This window comes from Oryctolagus cuniculus, chromosome 4, assembly GCF_051225735.1.
Source record: "Oryctolagus cuniculus isolate XC-2025 breed Fujian yellow rabbit chromosome 4, ASM5122573v1, whole genome shotgun sequence".
Classification (NCBI taxonomy): Eukaryota; Metazoa; Chordata; class Mammalia; order Lagomorpha; family Leporidae; genus Oryctolagus; species Oryctolagus cuniculus.
In genome coordinates, this window is record NC_142870.1 from 37,228,916 (window position 1) to 37,251,858 (window position 22,943).

A 22,943-nucleotide genomic window follows, 5' to 3' on the forward strand; every position below is an offset into this window, starting at 1 on the left:
CCGATAGCCCCTTCAGGTTTTGCCTCTCTTGGAGCCTCCCTCCAGGCCACTCTGGCTGGAGGTCTCTGACTCCAAAACACGTCTCTTATAATACCCCTTGCTTTCCTCTTTGCCTTACCCACTTGCAAATTCCTCTATGTGAAACAAAGAATCCTAATCTATTCTCTGCCATCCTTTCACCTGTAACACTCCTTCCTTTTTTTTTCAAGTATTTTTTGAAAGACATCTTATTAGAATTCAGCATTTAAAACGAGCTGAAGTATTTTCAATTCCTTAAATACATCTTTTTCAATCTCAACTCTAGACCATTTCCTTTTTCACTCTCCTGGCTCCTGTTAGCCACCACTTGGGTGTAGGTCTTGCTGTCAGTTCTTCCAGACACCTTTCCTGCCCAATATCAATCATGCTATAGATGTACCTTTGTTATGCTAACTTATTCTCTACACTTATTTTACTTACCAGGATGCTTTGAGTGGCATCTTTATTTTCCTATATTTCCCATTATTTAAAATGCTCTTTGAAGGTGGAATATGTGGGCAACTGTTCTTACATGTGCCCAGAAATTAGGTCTGCCTTTCCCATTTCAAAACATTGTTTTGCTTTATACTTGTGATAGATTTGATAAAATCATCATCGCTTAATACTTTTATTTCTTTTGTTTAAATTTGTTTGACAAGAGGAGTGACAGAGAGAGATGGACACACATACACACACACACACACACACACACATTTTCCATCCGCTGGATTAGTCACCGAATGGCCACAATGTCTGGGGCAATATCAGAGTCATAAGCACTTAGACCATTTTCTGCTGCCTTCTCAGGTGCATTAGCATGAAGCTGAATCAGAAGTGGAGCAGCCAGGACTTAACCCCATGCTCCAATCTGGGATGCTGGTTTTTCAAGCGGAGGCTTACCCCACTGTGTCACAATGTTGCCTCCAAATCCTTCTATTTGCATTTTAAACTCTTCTGTTTCTTTTAATAAAATGTTTATTCATCTTTTATGTATTTGAAAGGCAAAGCAACACACACACACACACTCACAGAGAGAGAGAGAGAGAGATTTTCCATCTGCTGGTTCACTCTCCAAATATCTGCAACAACCAGGACAGGGACAGGCTGAAGCCAGGAGAAAGGAACTCTGTCTGGTCTGCCACAGGGGTATAATATGCAGGAGTCTCTCTTACTAGAAAAATACAAACAAGACAAAACAAAAATGCACAACCCAATGCCCCATTTGTATCATAAACTTGCTAAACCTCATGAAAATGTCTATTTTACTATCTATATTTTTTGTTTTGTCCTCCAGTGAATTATTTTCTGTCTGTAATTTCACTTTCGCTTCCATTACAATCCTAAAACTCATGCTAAATATTGCTGTTGCTAAGTGCAGTAAGTAATGCTACACTCTGTTTTAGCTTAGTGCCAAATCTCTTTCTTATGCAGTACTGAGGGGTTCCACTGGATTCCAGAATTTCAATTTACACCTGAAATTAAGCTTAAAGGGAGTAAAACAAAACAAAACTAAACACAAACACAAAACACAGGTGCATGGCACCTCTCTTGCTTTAAATTAGTGCTTTTCAAATTTTAAGGTTAACACAAATCACCTAGGGGTCTTGTTGCAATGTAGTCACTACTTCAACTGCTGTGGACTGTAGCAAACACTATTTTTCTGAAAACTTCTCAGTATACCTATGCTGCTGTTCTGTGAACCACACTTAGAATGGGTCAATTCTGCAATCACAGTGGGATAACCAGGGAGCTTGAAAATTAGCTATGCTTAATATTTATTTAATTGATCCTGTTGGAAAATTGATTTAATTGATCTTGGTTACTGAGATTTTTAAAACTCTAGAAATTATTTGAATATGCATCAAAGTTTGAGAACTGCTGTTTCAAGTCATAACAATTCCTTCCAGTAAGTCATTTTGCTAACCCTAAATAATAAAATATGCCCATTTTAAGCATGAATATTTAGGCCTTGCTTCTCAACACCAAGGGTAGAAAGACTCATATCATCTGTATCATGTGGAATGATTTTCATGTTTTAAAATTTATTTTATTTATTTGAAGGGCAGACAGAGGGAAAAAAAAAAAAAAAAAAAACAAAGAAAACAAGAGAAAGAGAGCAATCTTCCATTTGTTGGCTCTCACCCCAAATGCCTGCTACAACCTGGCCTGGATCAGGCTGAAGTCGGGGATTAGGAACTCCACCCAAGTCTTCCAAGAAAGTAGTAGGGACCACAGCCAAAGGTCATTTTCTGCTGCCTTTCTGGTGCACCAGGGAAGCTGGATCCAAAGCAGAGTGGCCAGGACTCAAACCAAAATAGGACGACGTGGTGCCCCAAGATTATGTCTAACCATCTTCATCATAATTTCAGCCCCAGATTTGCATTTTTAAAGATTTATTTATTTATTTGAAAGGCAGAGTTACAGAGAGGCAGAGGTGGAGAGAGAGGTCTTCCATCTGCTGGTTGATTCCCCAAATGACCACAATGGCCGGAGCTGTGCCAATCCAAAGTCAGCAGCCAGGAGCTTCTTCCAGGTCTCCCACGTGGATACAAGGGCCCAAGGATTTGAGCCATCTAGTACTGCTTTCCCAGGCCATAGCAGAGAGCTTGATCGGAAGTGGAGCGGCGGGGACTTGAACTGGAGCCCATAGTGGAAGTTGACACTGCAAGTGGTGACTTTATGCTCTATGCCACAGCAGACGCACCCAGATTTGCATTTTTAACAAGATCAATAGTCCATCTGAGTGTATTTAAATTGGAGAAGTACTAGACTAGGGCATTCTATTATTGCAAATCAGAAGGCCATAACTTAAGTAGCCCCAAAAGAAATTATTTTACCAATTTTTTCTAAGGTGTTATAATTTATATTTTCAAAAAATTTTTGTTAGGCCTTTTCCTTGTTACAATGCCTGCTAGGTCTCATTTAAATAGAGGACCAGGAGGCAACCTGGTGTAATAGAGTGAGCATTAGCGGCCAGGTCAGATAGACCTGGGTTCAATCATTTCTGTTATTCTGAGAAAGTCATTCAATTCCTCCCCATCAACTTGATCATATTTTAAGTGAATAGATGTCTTAGGGATATAACTCTTCTGCATTTAAACACTAAGTTTTAGTCTGATATGTCCCCAAATTGGTCCATAGATCCATTCAGGCATTTTTTATGCAAAATTAGTTACTGAACACTTAACATTATAACTATGCTAATAGATTATTATAATTATGGTATTTAAATGTTATAAGCATTTTGTTTTAAATATAGCTACCATTCCAGTGTGCATGTGTGTGTGTGTGTGTGTGAGCAAGTGAATGAGGTAGAGAAGGTAAGAGTATGAGCACCTACTTTACAAATAAGCATATTGCTTATTTCCCCGCTTATCAGCATGTCCTTTTATATGGTCTGAGTTTTGATTTTATTCCTTAATGCTAAACTCAAATTTGGGGTATTCAAAGAAATTGCAATTAAGTCAATACATGCAATTTTTAATTATGTCAATATGTAAAATTCCCTCAATACATAAACAAAAATATTGCAATTGATAAAATGAAGCCACCCCACATCATTGTTTTGAAATATATAAACATAAAGATTAATTTATAGAAGAGCAAAAATGAGCAAAAAGTAAAATATGGTAAAAAATATTTATAGGGACAGCCACTTTTTAAGGCACTTGAGATACATAGAACATATGGTCCATTATTTCTACCAACAGAAGACATAATTTTGTATTTGTGAACAATTTTCTTAGAATACAATGCTAAGGCAATGTTATAATAAACCAGGAATATTATCACAGCCATTCAGTTCTAAAGACATCAAATTTTCAGATTATTCTCTCTGAGATTTAACTTATCTTTTTGTTAAAAGAAAAATAGAGGCAGAGTATGATGGCAGCTAAATAAGATGTTCTGTCAGTCATCTCCCCACAGAACCATCAGTTTGAACATCCAGGCACCAAGTCATCTACACAAATGCCACTAAAAACTATCAGATCACCGTGAGAGGTGACAATGCCTGGTAGGGTCACAATGCCTTAGTATTCTGTTACCATACTAAGAAAATATGAATTGATGCAAAAGAATAGATGCATTGAAGGCAACAAGAATGAAAGAGTTGCCTGCTTCACACCTGCCACCGTTCCAAGTACCACTGGGTGAAGAGAGATGACTTGTCTCTCACTTGAGAGAGGGAGAAAGAGGAGAAATCTTGGACTTGAATCTCAGTGCCAATCCACTGTAATAAAAACCAAAGATGGACAGGGATCCAGGGCCCCTCAGCCCAGCCTTGCACCTGCAGACTGTCTATTTGGACTGTCCTTGGCAAGGATTGCCTCCACTACTTCTCTTCCAACCTCTGTAAGACAGTGGAGCAAAACTCAAATCACTAGAGAATAAGGCAGAAAAGCAAAGTTAGACCTTGATTTCAAGTCCAAAGCTTCCACAGCTGCTATTAGGCTCAGAACCTAACAAACCCATAAGTCTCTACCCCCAGGCCAGTACTTGCAGATAGAACCTCTTGAATCACCTCAGTGTCAATCAGAAATCTGTGCTGTGGTGGGATGGACTTCATATTGGTGTGTCTATCCGCCAGCCTCCTATGAATCTGATGTATACTCCCACAATTGCACAGGGCCTGATGGGTGTAAGATCAGATGTAACTCACCAAATTATCTAAAGAAGAAATCAAGAAAGAAATCCCATTTCCAGTCAAAAATTGAAAAACAAACAACCAAAAAAAAAAAAAAATAACTAGGAATAGATTTATCCAAAGAGATAAGGGATCTCTACGACAAACACTCTAAAACACTGATGAAAGAAATTGAAACATAAAATGAATAAAAATCTGATTAGAGGTCCAAAGAATCAATATTATTAAGATATCCACGGTACCCAAAATGACTTATCGATTCAATGAAATCTCTATTAAACAACCAGTGATGTTTTTCATAGAAATAGAAAAAATGCTACGAAAATTTACTTGGAAGCATTAAGAAGACTCAAATAGGCAAATAAATCTTAAGCAAGAAACAAGGGAGAAGACATCACATTACCTGAGTTTAAGATATCACAATGCTATAGCAATTAAAACAGCATGATATTGCCTTGAAAACACACATCTAGTCCAATAAAACAAAAAAGAGACCTTAGAAGTAAATGCATGCATCCACAGTAAACTGGTCTTTGGCAGAAGGGCTGAGAATACACATTAGATAAAGGACAGTCTTTGCAATGAATGGTGTTGAGAAAATCAGACACCTATATGCAGAAGAATAAAAGTGGATCTCTGTATCCCATGATGTACAAAAAAATCAACACAAAGTATGTCAAACACCTAAATGTAATACCTGAAAGCATGAAACAATTGCCACGAAAACAGAGGAAACACTTCAGGTCATTTAAATATGCAAGGATTTTTTTTTTTTTTGATTGCACCTACAAAAATACAGGAATCAAAAGCAAAAATAGACAAGATTTCATCAAATTCAAGAACTTCTGTGCAGCAAAAGAAAAAATCAACAGTGAAGAGTCAACTTACAGAATGGGAGAATGGGGAAATATGTGTAGGTTATATAGCTTATAAAAGATTAATAATCATAATCTATAAGAAACTCAAGAACTCATCAAAAATCAAATTATCTGATTAAAAATGGACAGTAGATCTTAACATATTTCTCAAAGGAAGACATACAAAATTCCAACAGAAACATGCACTATTCCTAAACATCACTAATTATCAAATCCAAAAAGATTAGTTATTTTCAAAAAGATAAAAGAAAACAAGTGTTGACGAGGATGTGAAATAAATAGTATGAAGTTTCTCCAAGAATCGAAAATTAGAATCACCATAGATATAATTGTGTAATCCCACTACTGGGTATGTCTTAGGGAAATGAAATTAGTCTTTTGAAGAGACATGTGCACTCCTATGTTTATTGAAGCAGTATTACATTAGCCAAGAAATGGAAATGGAAACTACCTAAGTGTTCATTAACTGGTGAATAGATAAGGAAAATATAGTACATATACACAATGAAGTGGTATTTCATAATAAAAAATGAAATTGTGTCATTCACAACCATGTAGATAGATCTGGATGTCATTAAGTGGATTAAGTGAAGCATAGAAAGACATGTACTGCATGAGCTCACTCATATGAGGAATCCAAGAAAGTTGATCTCATAGAAGTTAAGGGTAGAATGGTGGTTAACTGACACTTAGGAGAGAAAAGGAGGACAAGAAAAGTTGGTTAATGGGTACTAAATGATAATTAGACAGGAATAAGAATTTCTGGTATTCTAATCTACAGAAGGGTGGATTGAGCATAGATAATGATAATGTAGTCTATATGTTTCTAAAAAAATACACATGAGCTAAAAACAATTCAAATATACAGGCCTGATAAATTACACTAAGACAGAAAAAATGATGTCATTTGAAAAGACAGAATCTATTGCTTTAAGATCTCCTTTATGCTGACAACATCATAAAATTCTTTATTTTTATACAAATCATTTTCATAAAATTTCTATTGTTAATTTAAACGTGAAAATAGTAAGTTGTACCTAATTCTAATATTGAATGAGTACACACACTACTATATACATTTAAGTCACTCCTTCCAAACATGTATTCAGTCATCCTTTTTATATTTATTTATTTATTTATTTATTTTAGATTTATTTATTATTTAATTCAGAGCTACAGATACAGGAAGAAACAGAGAGAGAGAGAGAGAGAGAGAGAGAGAGAGAGAGATATCTTCCATTCTCTGATTTACTCCCTAGATGGATGCAACAGCTTGTGAGAAGCTTGTGAGGAGCTTCCTCTGAGTTTTCCACATGGGTGGCAGGGGCCCAAGTGCTTGGTCCATCTTTTGATGCTTTTCCCAGGCCATTAGCAGGGAGCTAGATCAGAAGTGAAGTAGCCAGGCCTCGAACTGTTACCCATATGGGGTGCTGGCATTGCAGACAGCTGCCTTACCTGCTATGTCTCAATGCCAGCCGTCAATGATCCTTTTTGAGTTTTAAAATTTCTTTTTTTTAAAAAAAATTATTTATGTGAAAAGCAGAGTTACAGAGAGAGGAAGATACACACACACATACAGAGAGAAAGAGAGAGAGAGAGAAATTTTCCATCTGCTGGTTCTCTCCACAAATGGCTACAACAGCCCAGGCTGGGCTAGCCTGAACCCAGGAGCCAAGAGTTTCATTTGGGCCTCCCATGTGAGTACAGGGACCCAAATACTTGGTCCACACCCACTGCTTTCCCAGGCCCAGTAGCAGGAAGCTGGATCAGAAGTGGAGCAGCGAGGACATGAACTGGTACTCATATGGGATGCCAGCATCACAGGTAGTGGCTTAACCTTCTACACCACAACAGTGGCCCCTGAAATTTCAAGTAATATAAATTAACTTGCCTACCAATAAGTGTCATTGCATGTAACAATCCATTAAATAAATGTCAATGAGTTTATTTTTAAAATTTTTAAAAGATTTTATTATCTATTTGAGAAGTAGAGTTACAGACAAAAAGAGGAAGAGACAGAAAGGTCTTCCATCCACTGGTTTACTCCCCAAACGGCCACAACGGCCAGAGCTGGGCGGATCTGAAGCCAGGAGCTTCTTCCAAGTCTTCCATATGGGTGCAGGGGCCCAATCACTTGGTCTATCTGCCACTGATTGGAGAGCTGGATCAAAAGAGAAGCAGCCGGGACATGAACCAGTGCCTATATGGGATGCCAGCACTGCGGACATTGGACCACAGCACCGGTCCCCCAATGAGTTTATTTTACTTTCATTTTATTTTACTTTTCTTAATGTTTAATTTTCACAAAAAACTTACAGGTGAGCATTTTCTACCGAGGGCATTTTATTTTGTTATGCACAAAAAGGTAAAGTTATGTTCATTTTTACCAATTAACATGCTTTACCTCACAACCACATTGACCATATCAGCATCTATAAAGCTAAAATGTAATTACTAAAAATATATTAAAAGGCTGTGTTGAAGATATAAAAATACTTGTAAAATGAATTTCCTCCCTTAAACCACACACCTCTAATGAAATTATGCAGATACTCCAGTCAAGCAGTAGAATCTATTTTCCCAAAGTATGAAGCTAGATTGGCCGTGTGACTTGGTTTAGCCAATAAAATCTTGGAAAACTTTATTTAAAAAAGGAGCTGGAAAAATTTGTGCTTAGGAGACTGTGCTCTTGCTGTTCTTTGGAACCTGGGAACACCACACAAAGAGCTAGGGCTACCTATGGGTTGAGAACTCCTCTGTGAGAGAGACAACCTATCTCAGCCTAGGTATGTTCCCATTAAACCCCATAGTCATGTTAACCAACAGATGCACTTCAGCATGGCTCTGATAAAGGTCTTAGCAAGGTCTTTTTGTGGAGATGTGTTTCCTGTGGTTCTTTTCCACCCAGTTCATTTTCTATTTTAGTATATATAATCCTGTGTTTCTGATTTAAAAACTGCATTTTAGTTTTTATCTCAAATCAAAACTGCCTGCTTCTTAACAGCAGAGCTCAGACTTTGTTCCTAGGTAATCAGGACATTATCCTGCATTTAGCCTGCATAAGTTTGCTGCAGAAATCAGCACCCATTTCTAAAACTTCCTTGCTATTGTCTTTCTCCAGTTATTACTGTAATGTTAAGGATTTCCTTCAAATACAAATATTTTTGCTGAAATACTTTCTGGCATAAGCATTGATTATGGAAAAAGCATATATATATATATATATATATATATATATATAGTTTGATGCTGAATGCTTCTGTGGATCCAATGACCTTAATCAGACAACATTATTTTTAGGGTCACCTAGACCTAAGAAAAGGATCTCCACTTCTAGCATTCTCTTATATCTGGGTTGTTTCTGTTTTTAGCAAACATCTTGCCAAAAAGTAACTTTCTCACTCTCTGAAGTCTAGCCTAGCATCCATGTAACCCATTTATTTGTTTAACAAAGTCATATACAGTACATTTAGTTTGGAGCTGATGTCTGTGTGAGGTGCTAAACATTCAAAGAATAGTAAATAAATCCTATTGCAGTGGATAAATATGTGTGTCTTTCCAAAATTCATATATGGAAATTCAAATCCCAGTGGGCTTTAGATTTTGGAGGTGTGGAGGCCTTTGACGAGAATTACTTTATGAGGATGAAGCCCTTATGAATGAAGTTAGTTCTCTACTTCCTGTATAAGCAAAGGACAGTTAGCTAGCATTCGCCATGTGAGAACACTGCAAGAAGGTGACTTTCTGGAACTCAGGAAGAGGGTCCATTGGAGTCCATCTACCCTGCTGCAGCCTGATCTTAGACTTCTGGGGCTCCCGAAGCGAAACGAATATTGTTTAATGCACGCAGTTGTGTTTTGTTAGAGCAACTCAAGCTGCCTGAGACACTTTTCCTGAAGGATAACTTAGACACTCCATTTTCATAATAAAATGGAAAAACACTGGAGAAAAAGAAATGCTAGCAAAGAGACCTTATGAAGATGCATGCAATTACTACATTTCAAACTTCTGGACTTTTTGAAATTATGAACAAGGAAAAAAATCATAATATATGTGGAACAGATATATGTATACATATACATCCTTAAAATAAATGCCTTAAATACCCACATTTCTATGATCAAGGATATACATTGTATCCAGTGATTATTCCTATTCAAACCTTCTATTTCAGTCTCAGGAGTGTTAGTTAAGTGTCCTTGTGGTTTGTAAGAATGAAAGATGCCCCAGCAAGACTCCACTCAAAGTAGCTTTGCTTTAAGTGCCACTGACATCCATTATCCTAACCAGTCAGTCACGGATAAGGGTCTTATTACCTTGCTGTTGGTTGTCCCTGCTCTGAACTCAAATATTCTAGCTGAGAGCATATTCTTCAATTGTACCTTTGGTATCTACACGATACAATATAAAAATAGAACATCACTATTGGAAAGGTTTTGAAAAATAAAGCAAAAAATCTTATTAATTATTGTCATCTATTACCAATTTGAGAAAATTTAAATCTTTTTTAAATACGCCAAATTATGTGATTTTTTCAGTTCTCATAACAATTGCCACTGATTTCCAAGTATATCAGAGTGGACTACAAGGGATTCATTCATTCACACTCAACAGAATCAATCCAAAGACTATGATACAGGGAATTTGGAGCTGGAAATGGGAATGAAGACAGTCTATGCTTATATTATAACTTTAAGATTTTATGTACATGTCTAAGTAGGTAAAATAATATTTATCCTGCAAGCTTGGAAAATGGCTAAATAGAGTGATTCTGTCAAAAGCCTGACACAAAAGAGATAGCAAGGCCTCAAAAAATAGCATGTCCCTTTTGTTTTTTAAAACAAATATTCAAGTATAATTAATCAATGTATCATTAGAGTTAGAAGGAAAGAAAGTAGTACATTAAGGACTAATGGGACTATATACTTTTATAATTCACTTAAGGTCAAGCTAGTTTAATCTTTTTTTTTTCTTCATTTGTGGCTTTCCACCCTTAAAAATGATCCTGAATGTGAACATGAAACTATGTTTTTCTTCATATAGTTGTAATTCATACAAGGGCATGATTCTCTAAATTACCTCAGGTTTGTTTTGGTTTACTTTTCATATGCACTCACCTCAGAATAGAAAAAAATATGCTTTGGAACTTTATAATCAAGTATAAAAAAGGAAGGTAAATATTCTAGTAAAGCAATTATATCTTTTTTCAAATACTTCTTTTTTGTTGTTGTTTTTTCTTTTTTTGACAGGCAGAGTGCACAGTGAGAGAGAGAGACAGAGAGAAAGGTCTTCCTTTGCCGTTGGTTCACCTTCCAATGGCCGCCATGGCCGGCACGCTGTGGCTGGCGCACCGTGCTGACCCGATGGCAGGAGCCTGGTGCTTCTCCTGGTCTCCCATGGGGTGCAGGGCCCAAGGACCTGGGCCAACCTCCACTGCACTCCCTGGCCACAGCAGAGGGCTGGCCTGGAAGAGGGGCAACTGGGACAGAATCCGGCGCCCCGACCGGGACTAGAACCCGGTGTGCTGGCACCACAAGGCGGAGGATTAGCCTAGTGAGCCGCAGCATCGGCCCTCAAATACTTCTAAAGCAAATGAATATTTAGTTGATCCATATTTTTTTTAGAGTTCATCACAGACACATTTTATGGAAAATAATACAATTTTATTTCTATCCACCCACATATCCATCCATCCATCCATCCATCTACCTAACCTGCCAGGAACAAAATGGTGCATTTTTGTATGACACAGCTGTGGTTAACACTTCTCTTTAATACTTAAAAATTCTGAGATTTTGAAGATAAGATATTGGAGAAATGTATGTTAATTTATGGGAAGTCAGATATTGGCTGCTCTTTAAGGGGACTAACTGAAATATACAAATAGCTAACTTGTAATAACAGCGTTCATTCAGTTTTTGCCACTTTACTGCTGTATTGTTTAAAGCATAAATTTTTACAGTTCATCTTCTAATTTGGAATTCTTTCAACTTCTTCTGAAACAAACATGTTTCTATTGAAGGTGTTTTCAAAACAAGCATCATTTATGAATCCCTAAGTTACAATAACATTTATGCGTATGTTATCCCATATTCTTCATTTTTCCTCTCTTGATGTCACTTTCTACTTCTGAGCCTCTATTTTTCGATTTGCAAAGTAATAGAACTAAGAATACACCCCAGGGTCATTTCTTCCGCTAATATTCTCAGACTGTATGCCTACCTAGTACTTTTATGTAATTTACATATTTTATGCCACAAAACAATTCAAATTATATCACTGAATCTCTAATGGAGCCTAGCTTTTACAGGGCTAGCTGAAAGTAAGAATTTCTTTTTTTTTTTTTTTTTTTTTTTTGACAGGCAGAGTGGACAGTGAGACAGAGAGACAGAGAGAAAGGTCTTCCTTTTGCCGTTGGTTCACCCTCCAATGGCCACCGCGGCTGGCGCGCTGCGGCTGGCGCAGCGCGCTGATCCGATGGCAGGAGCCAGGAGCCAGGTGCTTTTCCTGGTCTCCCATGGGGTGCAGGGCCTAAAAATTCACATGATAGCTTGTATTTGTATGAACTTTGTTGAACATCACACAGCATCCTAAAATGAATTATATACTTTTTTTTTTTCATTTTTGACAGAGTGGACAGTGAGAGAGAGAGAGAGAGAGACAGGGAGAAAGGTCTTCCTTTGCCCTTGGTTCACCCTTCAATGGCCACCGCAGCCAGCGCGCTGTAGCCGGCGCATCACGCTGATCAGAAGCCAGGAGCCAGGTGCTTCTCCTGGTCTCCCATGCGGGTGCAGGGCCCAAGGACTTGGGCCATCCTCCACTGCACTCCTGGGCCATAGCAGAGAGCTGGCCTGGAAGAGGGGCAACTGGGACAGAATCCGGCGCCCCGACCGGGACTAGAACCCGGTGTGCTGGTGCCGCAGGCAGAGGATTAGCCTAGTGAGCCGTGGCGCCGGCCTAAATTATATACTTTCTAATTCAGGTATTGCTTCAGTATTATTTTATTTCTGTAGACCAACATTTAGTCCATCAGTTAGACTATCCTAAATAAAAAAGCTGGATTTATTTAATTTCCCATCTATCAATTAATATTACTTATAAAAAGAAGTATTCCAATCCATAAAACATACAATCCTAAGTATTGAAATCCTTTTAAAAAATCACACACACACAAGTATATATCATTAACAGATGCTTCTAAACTTCAATGTTTGATTATTGAGAATGTGAGCTGGAAATGACTATGCTCCAGGGATCTTAGAACATTCAACCTTTAGTAGTCAAATGGAATGTGCTATGTGGAAATGTATTTGTTTAGTTGAATTTAAATCAGATGCAGGGATTCCTTCAAGGAGTTTTGAAATGACAATAAAGGAATTCTATATTTGTGTATAAGAGTATATGTATACACACAGATTTAGAAAGTACTGTACATAAATGAGTCTAGCGAAATTAGAATATATTTTATAGATATAATTATATAATTTGTCTTTATGTAAACATCACATTTCTAAGTAAAGTTAAATACATGTAACAGAAGGAAGAAAGTGAGAAGCAGAAACCTCAGGGAGCTGAAAGTGAAAGAAATATAAACTGATGGGTTATAGAGAAAGAGAGATTCCAGTTTACACTACTTAACAGGAGAATAGTAGAATCAGAAATCATAATCAGAATGCATAATCACAGATGGGAACATTTTATTTATTTATAGCCACCACACAACTCAAACAATTCAAAGAAAAACAGTGATAAAAATGACTAAATGTCAGATGGGACTAATATTTTAATTAAATGCAGGACAAATACCTAGTACATAGCATTAAGGTCAAATGACACTACTATAATGAGAAACTATAAAAAAAAAAAGAAGGAAATCATTTGAAATTGTTGTTATAAATATATGAATACATAAAATTACAGACAATATGGTTGGAAAAACTACACTCACATTTTGTTTGAAGATTTTGTTTATTTATTTGAGAGGTAGAATTATAGACAGTGAGAGGGAGAGACAGAGAGAAAGGTCTTCCTTCTGTTGGTTCACTTCCCAAATGGCCGCAATGACCCGAGATGAGCTGATCGAAAGAGAGGAGCCAGGTGCCTCCTCCTGGTCTCCCACATGGGTGCAGGGGCCCAAGTACTTCGGCCATCTTCTACTGCTTTCCTAGGCCACAGCAGAGAGCTAGATTGGAAGTGGAGCAGCCAGGACTAGAACCCGGCACCCACATGGGATGCCGGCACTGCAGGTGGAAGATTAACCTACTGTGCTTCAGCACCAGCCCCCCCACATTTTCTTTTATTTTATTACTCATATTTCTGATTGCTCATAAAATACATAACTGTTCAATAACCATAAACACCTTACTATTGTAGATTTTGTTAGAATCAACCATATTGGTGCTTTCATTTTTGAAGAAATTTTCATGATACATATGTGAGTTATTTCAAATAAAAAAACCTATAGTGGTCCAGCGCCGCAGCTCACTTGGCTAATCCTCTGCCTGCGGTGCCGGTACCCCAGGTTCTAGTCCCAGTTGGGGCGCCGGATTCTGTCTCGGTTGCTCCTCTTCCAGTCCAGCTCTCTGCTGTGGCCAGGAGTGCAGTGGAGGATGGCCCAGTTCCTTGGGCCCTGCACCCATATGGGAGACCAGGAGGAAGCACCTGGCTCCTGGCTTTGGATCAGCGCAGCGCGCTGGCTGCAACACACCGGCTGTAGCGGCCACTTTGGGGATGAACCAACGGAAAAAGGAAGACCTTTCTCTCTGTCTCTCTCTCTCTCACTGTCTTAACTCTGCCTGTCCAAAAAAAAAAAACAAAACAGAAAAAAACAAAAACAAAAAAAAAACAAAAAAACAAAAACAAACAACAACAACAAAAAAAACCTATAGTGGTGAAAGTGTAAATGGATATTCAATTTGATTAAAACAAATAAAACAGAGGATTGATTGTCTGAATGCAAGGTATGCACTTAGGGAAATGGTGTTTCATATTCAGATCCAGAATTTATGAACTGGGGACAGCATTGTGGTATAGCAGATAAAGCCGCTACATGCAGTGCCAGCATCCCATATGGGTACAGGTTTGAGTCCCAGCTGCTCCTCTTCCAATCCAGCTCTCTGCTGTGACCTTGGGAAAGCAGTAGAAGATGGCCCAAGCCTTTGGTTTCCTACAGCCCCATGGGAGACCCAGCAGATCCTGGCTTGGGATCTGCCCAGCTACAGCTGTTATGGTCATTTGGGGAGTGAACCAGCGGATGAAAGACCTTTCTCTGTGTGTGTGTGTCTCTCTCTCTGTCTCTAACTCTACCTCTCAAATAAATAAAAAAAAATTTAAATGTCATTCTTTAGCACTTCAATCTAAATGGAAGATAATCATATTGTAACTAGAAATACAAAAATTCAGTTTTTCACTATATCTCCATCAAAGTAAAGGATGGGTATTAATAAAATTTGATAGTTAATTGGCCTTATGTGTGGTAATTTAACTAAGTTCTTTATGTAGATAATTATAAATTATATGCAGAAGGCTGGCGCCGCTGCTCAATAGGTTAATCCTCCGCCTGTGGCGCCGGCACACCGGGTTCTAGTCCTGGTTGGGGCACCGGATTCTGTCCCGGTTGCCCCTCTTCCAGGCCAGCTCTCTGCTGTGGCCCGGGAGTACAGTGCAGGATGGGCCAAGTCCTTGGGCCCTGCACCCCATGGGAGACCAGGAGAAGCACCTGGCTCCTGCCTTCGGATCAGCGCGGTGCGCCGGCCATTGGAGGGTGAACCAACGGCAAAGGAAGACCTTTCTCCCTGTCTCTCTCTCACTGTCCACTCTGCCTGTCAAAATAAATAAATAAATAAATAAATAAATAAATTATATGCAGAATGGCAAATACTGTGTATATATGATCTACAGTAGCTTAGCAAAATTAATATATTCAGGGACAAATTATAGGACGTATCAAGGCCTGTATTTGGGTTACATCCTACGATAGACATATAAATGAAGAACAAAGATCAATTCCTTCTCACTAGGAAGGTAGAGAAATTTTTAAATACTTTAGGGTAGTGGTCACATTTCAATTATTTTATAATCTTTGCTGTAATAATACAGGCAAAGGTTTACAAAGCATTGAAAATTTGATTAATCAGATAACAAATTAAACAATTTTTCTTATTCATAGTATCATTAATGAGCAGTATTAGTACAAGATACCAGATAACATCATGTTTTTCCATTTCTGTTTCCCAGAAAAAGGTGCACAACATTTCCATTAAAATGAGTAGATGTAATACCACTGGCCACAGTTCTCGAATACACTCAGTATTACAGGAAACCAGCCACCCATTCAACAAAGATAAGAATTTAATTATCGCCTGTGCACCAGGCACTATCACATGTGCCAAGATTACACAGAAACTATATATGACTTGTGTTCTTGTGTATTCTCCTTTTAAAAGGGGAACAACTAGTAAGTTGCTGTTTGATATAACTTGTACAGTTGTAGAAACAATGTATTGTGGAAGTAAAAAACAGAAAGCTGCTACTCCAACAGAAGTGTGGCATGACTGGTTATATTAGAACGATAATAATGACATTGTTAAACATAGAAAAATAAACCAAAGACTAAAAAATTATGAAATACAAGTAGGATATGGGGCTATAAGATTCCACATTGGAAATGAAGACAATCTGAATAATTTAAAGAAAATTTCAAAGATATATTTGAACACAATCAAATTTTATGATAGTTAATTACATTATTTTATTGCTAGTTTTTAAATTTTATTAATATAAAGAGGACAGATTTCATGCATTACATAGGTACAGTTCTAAGAAGATAATCATACTTCCCTCCCTCCTCCAAAACCCCTGCTTTCCTTCCTTCTTTTCTTTTCATTAATTTTTGCAAAGACATCATTTTTATCCACTCTATAATCACAGGTTTAATTCACCACTAAATATAATATTCAACAATTTCCAAATACGAGAAGTAATGGAAGTCCCAATTGAGAGACATTTCCTCAGGATTCAGTTAAAAGATGTGAGGCAGTATGGGATAGAAAGAATTGAATAAGATTGATGATAGGTGCTGAATTATGAAGCTTGAACACAATGTTTAGGAAATGGATGTCTTGACTAACTATGTTTTCTAAATAAATGCAGACTGAATGAAATTCATTTTTGTTCAGCATTTTGTTAAATAAAAATATTCTAACAACAAATGAGTGAGGAATGAGATTTCTTTGCTTATGGGTCATACGCAAAAGAAAGATAATGAGATCATTTAAGTGGGAGTGAGGGCAGACAAATGGAGAGGTGTATTAAACAGATGAAAATAAAGCTTGGGAAAAAGATTGGTGCTGGAGAAATAAATAAGTGGATAATACCTGAGCATCATCCAACTATTTACTGTTCAGAAGTGGTTTTCATCTTTGTTACTCATTTTACTCACCTCAATAACTTACAAAGTATCCCTACTTAGTTCATATGCCTAGAGATTCTGATTTTTAGAGATTTGGATGAAAGCTGCATATTGGGATTTCCAAAAACAAACAAAACAAAGCAAAAACAAACAAAAAACCTTCCCTGGCAATTATACACTAAGCTAATTGGAGAATCTCTGCAATGGAAATATATATTTGCATGAGGCCCTTTAATGTTAGCAGCCTGGACTCTGAAGTCAAGAAGACCAGTGTTTGAATTGCAACTCTGCTAGTGGGCTACAAAAATTTATACATGAAAGCCACATATACCTTAGTGATGATATGGTCCACTCACTGACTTATAGGATTATGTATAAAAAAGTATGATGGTGCTTCCCGTGATGCTATGTGCAATAAGTTTTGTACAGATATCATCATTACATACCATCAACTTTTATTGTTAATATCACCGCATGTTATGCTCTGTCACATAAATTGTTGAAATCATGGTAATGATGACTTCTGAGGGAGAAAACCAAAGATGAAGAAAAAAAATATACCATTAGAACCTGGTGGAAAGATAACCTTTAACTGATGAGTAGAGGAGAAAGAGGCAGTAAAGGAAGAAGTAGAAAGGTCACACATACGGGTCACACATATGGGATATCTAGAAGAGAACTACATCCTGGTGTTTAGTTAGATCAATTTCCAATGTCACAAACATGTGAAATAGGATGAAATCTGAATCTTGATGATTCATTTGGCAATGTTTAAATTTATGAGATCTAACTGTAATCATATTAGGGCTTGTTCAAATTCACCATTGGTTGAGGGGCAAAGAATTAGACAGCCAAAGGGATACTATTTCAAGAAATTTGTCTTTGAAGGTTGTGTCTGTGTGAGAGAGAAAGAACTAAAGATACGGGAAAATAAATTGAGGATAAAGTGGGATTTTGTAAAACTTTTCTAGAATGAAAATAACTGAAAAAATAATCAAAGGAGCCATTTATCAATGACACTGGAGACACAGGAAACAAATTGATGAGCCATAGCATGAATGAAATGGCTCCCTCTAAATAGAAGACACAGTGAGTTTTCTGACCAGGTATGTATGAGCAGGTGTTTCATACAATTTTAAAAGTGGAAGGGGAACAGCGAGAACCTTACTTGTTCTGGGAGGTGTATCTGTGCTGTGGTTGGAATTTCTTGATAGTAGAAAGTATTTATGTTTACTTCAGTGCCTTTCAATGTCTAGCGCATTACCTTATAGATGTTGGTGTTTGATGTATGCCTGTTGATGTGAACTATAACATGTTCAAATCAGTGACTGTTCCATAACAGGAAGGTATATATTGGAAGATAAGAATATTCAAGTAAATCAAGAAAAAGCTCTAGAAATCAATGGGATGAGGATCCTAGGAAGGGGTATCATCTCCTTATGTTCCCTCCTTTGCATTCTATCTCCGCCCAGGGAGGGTGGAGGGACTTAAGAGAAATCCATTGTAAAATACTGTTCCTGGACTGCAGAAATACAGGCAAAGCTTTACAGCTTTCCAACCAAAACCTTTCTTTGTTGCTCTGGGACTATCCTCTAGGGCAAAGTAAAGATTATAGTTATGCCTATATCACCTAAAACTACAGCTCTAGACAAAATGCAAACATTTTTTCCTCATTTTCTCATATTGCTTTGGTATGAGTTTTGCATATTCTCAAGTTACCCCACAGTCCTTGTAATGAAAATGATTGGTAAATTTGAGCAGTGGGAATGTTACTCTAATAAACTAATAAAATCAAGATCTTCTTTCCACCCTGTTGTGATTATTAAGCTGAATTTAATTTCATGAAAAAAAAAAAAACTACAAATAACAGCATCAAGTAAAAGTGCACAACAGAATCAATGTGTTACCTTCTAGAAAAACAATTCACCGCCCCAGTCACTGTCTGTTACATGAACAGCCTTGTTTTTGCACAATGCACAAAGGACAGTAAATTTCAGGGAGTTGTTTTAAAGTATGCAATATCATTATCTATGAAGAAGAGTTACTTGGAATATTTAACAGTAATGGAAGAATGGATTAGAGTGATACTATAATCAGAATGTGAATCTGATTACACTAAGGGAATAAAAACATAAAAGAGGAGGATGTGACTGTGGCATCTTTATTTCCAGCACCAAGAGCAATCAGTGTTCTCACCATCACTACAACAAGACCCTTCCTTGTACATTTCCTGCCCCCCAAGGAGTGAGCAAAGGAGCAGATGCTCCCTAATCTGCAATTCACGACATCCGCATACATTTGTGTCAGTGGAGTAATCCCATTTGATCATATGAGTCTTTGATCTGGCAGTTTGCATGTGCAGGTGGCTAAGAAACTGCCTTATTGGCCACTTTGTATCAGACCCAACAGGAAGTCCTCCTGGGCTTTCAAGCTACTTTACTGCATCTATTTATGCAGTCATGTCATTGCAAAAACTACATCATTTATTGCTAGCTTTCACACTAAGAATCACAATTTTCATTGTTAAGGTTTTTTTTTTAATTAAATGTGCTATTTAGGACAATGTATCCCATAGAGAAGATATATTTAATATATCTCATTTCTCACAAAATCTCTATTGACATAAGACTGTTCTATATTTACAATTAACATTTTAAAGGGTATTAAGAAGCCAAATTTTTTAAAGTATGGACACCTAACCAAAATGAAGTCAATAAATATGTGTCACAGTTCTTTTTTAATCATAGTAAATACATGTAACATGAAATTTATCCCTTTTAAATTTTTACCACTTTTCAGTAGCATCAACTGCATTTATGTTTTATGTGACCATCATAACTTCCATTAGTTACAGCTTTTTCATTTTATAGACCAGAAAGTCTGTTCTTATTACACATTAACTCTTCCTTCCTTACCCCATTCCTTGCCAACAACCATAAAGCTTCTATTTATATAAATTTGACCATTCTATGAACTTCATATAAATGAACTCACACAATTTGTATTTTGTGTCTGGCTTATTTCAGTTAGCATAGTATTTTCAAGGTTCACCCATACTGTAGCATTTATCAGAATTCCATTCCTCTTATATAGCAGAATTGCAGGTGATACTTCGCATTTCTCCTTATACATGCATCTATCAAGGAATATTTGGGTTATTTCTGCTTTTTTTGGCTTGCAATAATGCTGCTATTAACATGGGTATACACATTTGCTTGGGTCTCTGTTTTCAATTCTTGTAGGTATATACTTAGAAGTGCAGTTGCTGTATCATACGTTAATTCTATTTGAGTGTTTGAGGAACCACCATACTGTTACATAGTAAATGCACCATTTTATATTCCCATCAACCATATGCAGGGTTCCAATTTCTCCACAATTCTTTGTTAACACTTGTTCTTTTCTAGGATTAAAAATATTTATGTAAGAAATAGAGCAACAGAAAGGTAGAAAAACTGAAAGAGTTGCCATCTACTGGTTCACTCCCCAGATTCCCTCAATGGCTAGCACAGGGCAAGGCCAAAGCAGAGAGTTTGAAGCTGAGTCCGGGTTTCTCACAAAGGTGACAGGAACCTAATTACATGAGCTACCATTGCTTCCTCCCAGGATCCGTGTTAGCCAGAAGCTGGAGTCAGGAGGTGGAATCAGGAATTGAACCCAGGCACTTGAATATGGGACATGGGCATCTTAACTGGCACCTTAATTGTCCTCTTAAACACTTTAAATAGCAATCTTAATTGCTGTTAATATCATATTAAATTTGATGTTTGAAAAAGACTCAGTAATTTCACCTCCTCATGTGATGGAATCCACATCTAATGGGATAGGTTTGTAACTATTTCCTATTTCTTATATGCCTGTGTCTAAATAATACATGATGTTTACTATGGCTGCTATCTTGGGCCAACTAGTTTTCAGTGACCACCTAAGAAATTCAACAAAGATAAGCTTCAACTGTCCCCTTTCTTTGTTTGGTGCTTTACATTGTTATCAGCTTCTTGGTTAGGCTGAGATTATGTTTCTTCCCAGGACACACTTAAACCTGTAAAGTTATAAAATTATCCTCACAATCTACTTAAGAGTATAACCCACCTCAGTGGCAGTCATCCAGTGAAAATCAAATGGATTTATCTTTTTAGCATTCTCATAAAATATTTTCATTCATTAATTTGTTTGGTCCAAATTTTATGGTGAGTTTCTTCTTCCTAACATTGGGCACTTCAATTTTTCTCTAATGACAGACATATTCCTTATTTGCTGTCTCCATGAGAGTAGCCACTAGTTACCTCTGCTGATTCACTATGTAAAATGTGACTCTTTAAACTGAAACTCAAGAAGGGCATTTGGGATAATAGTTAACACACCACACTTGGGACACACACATCCCATATCAGAGTATCTGAGTTGGAGTCACAGCTTTATTTCTGACTCCAGCTTCTTGCAGATGTATACCTTGGGAGGCTATGGGTGGTAGGGTCAAGTAGTTGGGCCCTATCACCCACGTGAAAGACATGGATGGAGTTCCCAGATATTGGGTTCGGTTCTCTGTCTCTCTCTCTCTCTGTCTCTCTCTCTCTGTCTCTCTGTCTCTCTCTCTCTCACTGCATTACAAATGAATGGATGAATAAATAAATAAGTAAATAAGTGGAACTCTGATTAAAAATAAATACAATCAGAAATTCAATGTCCTTTGGCACAAGAACATCTTAGGTGCTCAAAAGGTAAAAGCAGATAATGTCTGGAACACTATGACCGTACACATTTTGAAAGATACATGAAGAAAGTGCTTGTCATCTTTTTCCTAGTTAGTCACAGCATTGTGATAAGAACCTACATACAAATATTGCTTGTACTAAAGGATAATATAGGTGCATGCTGAGTATTTATGGACACACAAATGAAAAACGATGAGTGTAAACTTTCTACAGGGAAGGTAGGAAATGTTTCAAATAGGAGGAGAGAGTCAAGTTAGATCTCAAAGGGTGACTGTGACCTCACTAGATGCAAAAGGGAAAATTATTTCAAGAAGACAGTTGAAGAAACAATGCAGAATGAATGGGGAAGGATGCCGTGTACTTGGGTCACAGGACAGAGACTCCCCAGGAAATAGGAAGAGCAGTGGAGAGAAGTGAGGAAAGTCAGCCAGAGTCCCAGCATGAGGGACAGCGTAGAACTCAGACTTGAAGTTTTGTAAAGAAGAACCAAAAAAAAAGTGAAAAATCAAAGGCATTCCGTGAACCTGTTAATTTCCTAAAATAACTCCTCTCCTTCATGAGGGTTCTGACAAAAAGTATTGCTTGAAACGAACTGAAATTGCTGGACTGGCAGTCATTTGTTTTCAGTGTAGCGTCCTCTTTGCAAATGGTAAGCTTATAAATATATAACTATTTCATTGGCTAATCCAGGTCATTCCTAAAATCATTCTAAATTAATAACTAATATCTAAATATTCCAATGCACAGCACAAAACATTTTTGCTTGGTATATTATTGTTTATAATAGAATAAAAATCAAGTTACAGAGTGCTGTCTACAAGTCTTTATAAGTTAATGAAGTTGCTTTACTATCCCTCCAGTTTCTCTTTTCAGGGTAAAGGTTAACATGATGTGTATTAGTGTAGTGCACTGCAATGATTTCCTTTCTAAACTTTTTGTGGTTGGGTTAATCTTTTAGAGTGCTTATTCAAGGATTACACATTGATCAGAAGAGCCCGGCTGTTCTGCTGAAATGTCATGCTGCTTCTAGGTTATAATTCACGTGGCAAACGGTCAACTATGTTTTACTCATTGAGTGAGTCACAATTCCTCTTACCATGCATTAAAGCTCAATTTGAATGGTTACCCATGCTACAGTCGTGTAAACAAAGAAACTATGTCTTTGGGATATTCATTAATTTTTTTCTGTCAAGAACTATAAAAAAGTGCTGATGGGCATAGCTACAGACACAGTACACATGAACAATTCACATACATTCAAATAGGCTTTACAGTTT

The 22,943-nt window shown here is 37.3% G+C and overlaps 1 protein-coding gene across 4 annotated transcripts in view; it reads right to left on the reverse strand.

Annotated features, from left to right (window-relative positions):
* Positions 1 to 22,943, reverse strand: part of ROBO1 (roundabout guidance receptor 1) — a 1,247,412-nt gene that overhangs the window by 1,214,057 nt on the left and 10,412 nt on the right. The gene's annotated exons all lie outside the window — the stretch shown is intronic.